The 7,717-nt window shown below is 46.7% G+C and overlaps 1 long non-coding RNA gene across 1 annotated transcript; it reads right to left on the minus strand.

Annotated features, from left to right (window-relative positions):
* Positions 1-6: 6 nt before the first annotated feature.
* Positions 7-7,708, minus strand: LOC111814910. Its single transcript, XR_002819768.1, has 3 exons — positions 7,595-7,708; positions 6,453-6,517; positions 7-94 (listed from the first exon to the last, which is right to left on the minus strand). It is a non-coding gene; the product is annotated as an uncharacterized LOC111814910 (long non-coding RNA).
* Between the last annotated feature and the right edge of the window lie 9 nt (positions 7,709-7,717).

Here is a 7,717-nt window from a genome sequence, read left to right on the forward strand (position 1 = left end):
TCACATCCCTGTATGTCATCTTCTCATCGGCATCCAGCTGCTGCCACTCTTCCTGGGTGAAGTCCACAGCCACATCTTTGAATGACACTGGACCCTGCAATGGTACCATGACCCCAATCTGGTGATGTGGAAAAAAGCATACAGTGACAAGATCTTCTCATTGTCACTGGAAAAGTTAACCATTAGCACTGTATACCTTATTTTATGTCAGACCGTAGGAGCAAAACACACATATCAGACACAGTGCCCCAGGGATCTTGCATATACATTAAGACAAAGAAAATACTGGGCTTGTCCTGGGAGCCAAGAATGACCTTGGCTAGCTGGAAGCCTAACTAGGAGGTACAGCCCTGGACGAGCAAGGTCTGCGGGGCCCTCGGCAGGTACTGGGACGCTTTCCACAGCTAGTGTTGCTTCTCACCTCACCTCCCAGACACTCCTCAGGCACCTCTCTCCTCCAAATCACTCTGAAGTTGGATAGCCCTGAGGCTCAGTATCTGGCCATTTTTTCTGTGCTATATAACTTGCTGCTTTGACGGTGGGCCTGCCTGGCTTCATGGCTAATCTTTCCGCTCTTGACCAGCATTTCCTGATTTCTATCACCAACCCAGGCCTCTCTCCTGAACTTCAGACACTCAAGTTGCAGATCTTAAACTCAATATACCTGAAATTCAGCTGTTATTCCTACCTAAGCCTGTTCCTCCAGTAGGAACTGCTCTCCAATTCTTGTCACAATCAACAAAGCAGTAAGGAAACCAAGCAACTTTCATGCTTGTTTTCTGCCTCTTCGCTTTGCTTTGTGGCCCTAGGAACTGAACCCAGGGCCTCACACGTATAAGAGCTCACCTCCACTGAGCTATATCCCCAGCCTAGTTTTCTATCTTATTGCAGGGTAAGCTTGTAGCTTGCCTCATGGAATGTCAATAGCAGCTTGGCCTGGCTGTTCCCAACTCCAGCTGGGAACTCTGATCCTTCCCCTTTCTTCCCCTTTACACATTCCAGGAGCAGAAGGCACACTCCTGAGAAGGATTTTTTATTTATTTCTTTATTTTTTGCTCTGAATGCCTTCAGGGCAGGTTTGGGCGGCTTGAGTTATAGGGATTGAACCACGGCAACCTGAGCGTGACTGCCTTGTTGAAGCAGCCACTTAAAGAAATGAGCTAAGGGGGGCAGGCCCCCTCCTGAGGATAGACAGCTACTAGGAAACTGATAAAATTCCATCTTAAAATACCTATCTTTTTAATAAACCTGCCCCATTCACAAATGCACCAGTACTACAACTGGCTCCTTCAGTATCACCTCTTCTACAATAAAGTGACCGTGGTCCCTGTCACACATTACCATACCAGTAAGAAATGGGAGCTTCGTGGAAAAGTACTTAACACTGATTTCTGGACACGATACATACTCATCAGTGGTATCTATTGATACTGTCCTATACTGAATGTTACTTTTTTTTTTCAAAACGGGACTAAATAGTAACCATAAAATAAAAGGATCCAAGGACAGTGGTGAACCCCTATAATCCCAGCTATTTGGGAGGCTGAGGGGAAAAAAAATGCTAAACTGAGACTCTCAAAATAAAATGGCTGAGAACATGGCTCAGTGGTAGAGCATTTGCCTAAAACGAGCAAGGCCATGGGTTCTATTCTTAGCACCACAATAAAATAAAGCAAAAAACCCCAGATGTTTAAACAACTGGAAAGCTGTTGAGTTTTCGGCACTTGAAAGGATTATAAAATGGAAATAACAAAGACTTCAGATGATTTCAGCAAAGCACAGAGGTGTGACAGACATAACAATATAGGGAAAGAAATTCTAATGATAAACTAATGTTTCTGAACCAAAGTCCTCCCAGTAACAGCACTATGTGTCCCACTGAGAAGCTATAATTCAGTACACAGTGCAGCAGGTGCTGCCACCTGCACCAAGCTTTCTCACCCAAAGACATTTAAAGATATAGTACTAGGGCTGGCGAGATAGCTCAGCAGACTAAGTGCTTGCTTAGGTAAGTACAGGGGCCAGGGTTCGATCCCTAGCACCACATGCTACGCTGGCCTCACCCCTGGGCACGCTGAGCCAGTGATGGAGTCTGGGCATGGTGGTGCACACCTGTAATCCCAGCACTAGGGAGGCTGAAAACAGGAGGATCACTAAGTCTGAGCTGCATAGTAAGTCCCTGCACACGCATGTGCACACACACACACACACACACACATACATGACATAGTACTTGATTTTTCAAGATGAAAATATTCAACAGTTATATGGTAATGCTGTAAAGTAAAATAAAAGAGAAAACAACTTGCAAGAATATATTGCTTACATGATCCAAACTGGAAAAATGTATAAACATCTGAGAGTATAGCCATATCTTAGTACTCTACTGCTTTGAAACTCATCAAATTCTGTACTCCATGCATTCTGACAATAAAAATGTTTCCTTGGCCAGGGATATTTCTCAGCAGCATAAGCACCTACCTGGAAAATGCAAGGTCCCAAGTTCAATCCCTGATACCACAAAATAAAATAATAATTTTCTTGGTACAGTTGTCATTTGTTGCTTGACATAAACGCTAGAACTTGCCTCATGGTTCACTACCCTTTCCAGCCAAAAGACTTTGGTACTTGTCATGCCTTCAGTTAACCATGAGTACCATGGTTACACTGTACTTCATGTCAATAAGCAAAGGCAGGGTTGGGGGGTAGCTCAGTGGTAGACAAAAAGCTTGCCTAGCATGCACAAGGCCCTGAGTGCCATCCCTAGTACCAAAACCAAACTAAAACAAACCTAAGAAAAACAAAACAACATTGCAGAAAGATTGCATGAATATATTGGGCACTTCACATAAACGGGTCAGTCTAAAGAGCTACTGTGTGGTTCAAACCATATGACAATCTGCGAAAGATGATAACAGAAAGGCAATAAAAAGATCAGCAGCTGCCAGAGCTTGAGGTCGAAGGGAGGGGATGAAAAGAGGGGACACAAAAGGTTTTTTAAAGTAGGAAAACATCTCTGGATCAGACTATGACACTGGATACATGGTATCAGCCCTTGTTTAAACCTAAAGAGTAGCCCTAAAGTAAACTATAGGGCTCAGTGGAATAAGCGCTTCCCTGGCAAGTGCAAGGGCCTGAGTTCGATCCCCGGTTCTGCTAAAAAAAAAAAAAAAAAAAAAAAAAAAAAAAAAAAAGAAAAAGTAAAGCAAACTATACATTGAGGAAATAGTCTTTTTCTTTTCTTTTTTTTGGAGGGTGGGCAGTGAGGCAGGCTTTGAACTTCTGAGCCTTCTGCCTTGGCCTCCTAGTAGGTGTGATTACAGGTGGGTGCCACTGTGTGCAGGCTCATTTTAAGAAATGATAATAATGTGTTCAAGATGGTTTATCAATTGTACCACACTAATGCAAGATGTTACTAATCAGAAGCTGCACGGGGAGGGATTGCTAAAAACTCTGTGATACCCACATAACAAAATGACTATAGAACATAGCCTAATCACTGAAAGAAAAGGGTTTCTAAATAAATGTATAAATACATTCAAACCTAAGTCTCATTCATGACAAAGATGCCAACCCCCAGCCCACTGACAATCTTGTGTCCTACTCCCTGTCTGGGAGCTCAGGTAGGCTGGAAGGCCATTTCTGATCCCCACCTCCACACACATAGCAGTGTTCCAAATGCCTTCCACATTGTTAATTTCTGTATTACATCCTTTTATCTGATGACATCCTGCTCTTCTTAGTGTTTATCTCCACTCCCCGATCTCATGGTCCCTTCACTGGCCCTCCAGATCCCTGCATGGTACCCCAACCACCCTACTCCATGCTGTTCTGGGCACTCAGCCACACATCTGAAACCCTCAGCCCAAAAGGCTTTATCGCTGTGGGAACCCCACCTCTTCCCCGGGGCCCTGGTCAGGACACTGGGACAACACTGAAAACCAGACTTCTGCTTTGTTGTCACTCCAGGTTTCCCAGGGACTAATCCCCCACATTCCCCTCAGCATCCCTATTACTCTGTCAACTGTTTCTCCATGGAAACCAGGAGCTCCTTAAGGTTAAGAAGGCCTCTTAAAAGCTCATCTCCATACCTGAGGAGCTATGACATTATCTGCCAAGACAAGAGACAGAATGCTAGGTGAGAACAGGAGCAACACATAGGAAGCTTCTTTGTAACTCCAGGAAGAGCAGGAGCCGGGTCCTTGGGGAATGACTGGTCTCCACTGCTTCCAGCTGAGAAGCATGCATACAAGACGCAAGCTACCCAAAGAACAAAGTGTTCGTGCTGTAGGAGATGAGGAGAGAACCCCTAGCTGGGCCTCAGAGCTCCCCACCAAGCCCTTGGCCTCACCTTTGCCTTGGTGGTGCAGGACCTACTTCCCAGAGAAAAGCAGCACACGGGAAGGACACTGCGCACTGTGCATCCGCTTACAACAGCAACCCTGTCTCCTCTGGCTGACTCAAGGAGCCCTCCAGTCTCGTGCCCCTCGCCTCCACACATCACTTCTGTGTGTTCCCCTCTGGGTTACTGCCTTGTTACTCCTTCTATCACAACACAACAGAATACTCTTGGGACTTCAACTTGTGCTCCAGAGATGGGACAATTTCTCTCCTCCCCTTTGGGGCAGAATTTCTAAGTTAAAGACAGACCAAGTCTGATTCCTGAATCTGACAGGATTTACCCCAAGGTCCAGCCAAGCAAATCCTGAGGGCAGGGACTGAACCCTATGCTGGTTGTGCCCCTGGACTTCACTGTGAACAGCACTCTATAATCTCATGCTTACAGTTCTCCCTCTTGGCTTAGTACCAGCCCCTCCTCCTCTGGCAGACACTGTATGTAGAAAAGCCCTGAGCTCATCCCTGTCCACCTCCCAACCCAGCTTCCCAGCCCAGACTTGTTGCTGAAGCCCAACACACACCCTGTCTTCCTGTCACTGACATGTATGTGAACAACCCCAGTTTAAAATGACAAAATCAGGGCTGGGGTTACAACTCAGCACACAGCACCTGCCTGGCAAGTGTGAGGTTCTGAGTGTGATTCCTGGTACTAAAATAAAATAAACTAAAATGACATAACATAACACAACATAAAATGGCAAAAACCTACTTGTGACTTTTCTCAAACCTGCCCTCCCCATCTTCTTTTCCCTCCCAGTGCACTGACAACTTTGTTTTCCTAACCACTTAGGGGCCTCTGAAGGGATTCTTGTGAGGATCCAGCAGGATCTTGACTAAAGAAACACTCAAGATGGGAAATGCACTTGAGCAAGGAAAGGAAAGAAGGAGCAGCACAGACAGGAAGTGACGGACACAGCCCAAAGACAAAAACAGAGCCTAAGTCATGATCGCAGAGACAGGATCAGGGGAAAGGTTAAAAACCATCTAGAGTATAAAACTCACAAACGTGAGGTTACATGTGGCAACAGAAGGGAGAAGCTTGGAAGGAATTCCTTGTTCTGGACAGCTGAAAATGATTTTTTTGACCCACTGCTTCTGTTAACTTCAGGTATCTTGTGGACCTAGTCCACGGAGATGCTCAGCAGGTGGCTGGACAAAGGCCCCATGTTCAGGAACCAACAGAGCACAGGAGGGTACATGAGCAAAGCTGGGAGAACACAGGAAATCCAGAGCCGTCACTGACACTGACAAAGGACCCAGCAAAGTAGGCTAAGGTAAGGATGGATGAACAGTCACCAGTGTATGGGTTGCAGATATCCACTGAAAGCAAACATTAGGTCACTGGCAACCTCTATGAGCACAAGACTGGGGAGGGCCAGGGACACGACTGAAACTGTGGGCTACAGGACAAAATGAAATAGCAAATAAAGGCACTTCTGCCTGCGACTCATCACTGCACTGTGCACTGTGCAACCCTGAGTGACTAGAGAGAGAACTATTTAGAGAGTTGTTTAAGGGAGAAAAGGCTGTTCCTTCAGAGGATCCATGTGCATCTGTGGACTGAGCAGTAAAAACAACACATACACAGAACAGCAATGTCCTAATCATCAGAAAAGTCATGTGCATTGAGTCCTTCCTGAGCTGAACATACTCTGCTTTCTTATCCATGAAGGACCAGTAAGATCTTAGTAGCAATGGTTTAAAGATTGTTACATGGAAAGGCCAATCAAATCAAAGGTATCTTTAAAATCCATGAGGAAACAAATGTGTTTTTGCTTATGATCAATGTAAGGCAAAGAATGGATGCTTTTGTCCTTTTTTGCTATGAATTCCAAAGATATGAGACACATCTCTACCCTGGTTTTCAAGATTCTTTAAGGACTGTGTTATCTACATGAATGGGCAAGACAAGAATGCCTGACACTAATCACAACCCATCTTGCCTGCCCATATCTTTTACCTATTTGCATTTCCCGTTTTAAAGTGGGAACCTTTATTTAATTCCTAAGGTATCCTATAAACCAAAAAATAAACACATAAACAAAAAAACTCACCAGGGATTTCTTCATTTTCTGCTACTCTTGGAAAAATGTGGAAGGCTGTGAAAGCGGCGGTAGATCTGGGAAAGAAAAACACAAGCAGTGTCATAACATGCAATCTGCCCTACGACATGCAGGAATGTCCTTCATGAAAATCTACCCAGAAAGTTCACAAAACTTCCCCATAACTCAACCTTATGGGAGACTGTCCTAACATGTCCTCAGAAAAGACCAGGGCAAATCAGTAGCAATGCCCAGGTGCACGTTATAACCCATACGCCCTTACGGGGGCTGAGATTTCCATGGTGAAGAACATAAAATTCTACTGAAATAATTTGCTGCCATTACACGTCAGAGGAAAAAAAATGAATTCTATGACACAACACTCATCTAGTTTTTCACTGATTCACAGCCACTGAAGACTGGAAAACCCACAGGATGCTCTGAATAAAGGAAGAAAGTGCAATGGTTGAGACTTTATTTGTACAAAATCGAATGATGCAGCTCAAATCATCCTTTGTTAAGCCACCAGAACTTAACTGCAGTACAGCAGAGGGCACATGAGTCTGGGAGTTCGAGCCTTCTCACCAATCCCACCAAGAAACCTGGTGGCCTCGGCCAACCCACCCACCTGCTCGAGCCTAAACTCTTCCTTCACTTATGGAGGCAATAGGAGATCTGTCCTGCACTGCACTGCTTGAGGCTACAAGAGCAGATCTGAGGGACTCTACAGGCAGATAGCAAAGAGGGTGACGGACTCTTAAGAGAGTCCCTGGGAGAATCTGGAGCGAGAGGAGGAAGGAGTCTTGGGGTACCGCGGGAGGGCTACAGACCAACGTCTATGGCTGAGGCCCTGGACACGGCCTTCGGGACACACCTCACACCTCCTCTAGGCAGAGCGCTGGGACCGGCGAAGCCCACCCTGCGCTCCCCCAACCGTTCTCTCCCGGGACCTTCTCCGCCTCCCTCGCCCCGCGAGCTCCCGACCTCGCCCAACCGTGTCACCTACCCGCAGCCCACAACCCACGCCTCCCTGCAGAGGACCCTCGGCTCCCAACAGTTCCGCGCGAGGCTGGTCCTGCCGCCTTCATCCCCTCGCAGGCCCCGCTGCTCCGTAGGTCCCAGGTTGGAGCCCCAACCTGCCCCCCTGGACTCACCGTCCAGCAGAGTCGGCCTGGTCGCCGAGGTCGCCGCAAGCCGCGCCAGGTCCCGCTGCCGCCCTCCCGGCCCCTTCGGCCTCCGCTAGGGGCTGGGCGCTCGCGCTCCGCTTCCACTCGAGC

The sequence above is a fragment of the Octodon degus genome, unplaced genomic scaffold, assembly GCF_000260255.1.
Source record: "Octodon degus isolate 3935 unplaced genomic scaffold, OctDeg1.0 scaffold01565, whole genome shotgun sequence".
NCBI lineage: Eukaryota > Metazoa > Chordata > Mammalia > Rodentia > Octodontidae > Octodon > Octodon degus.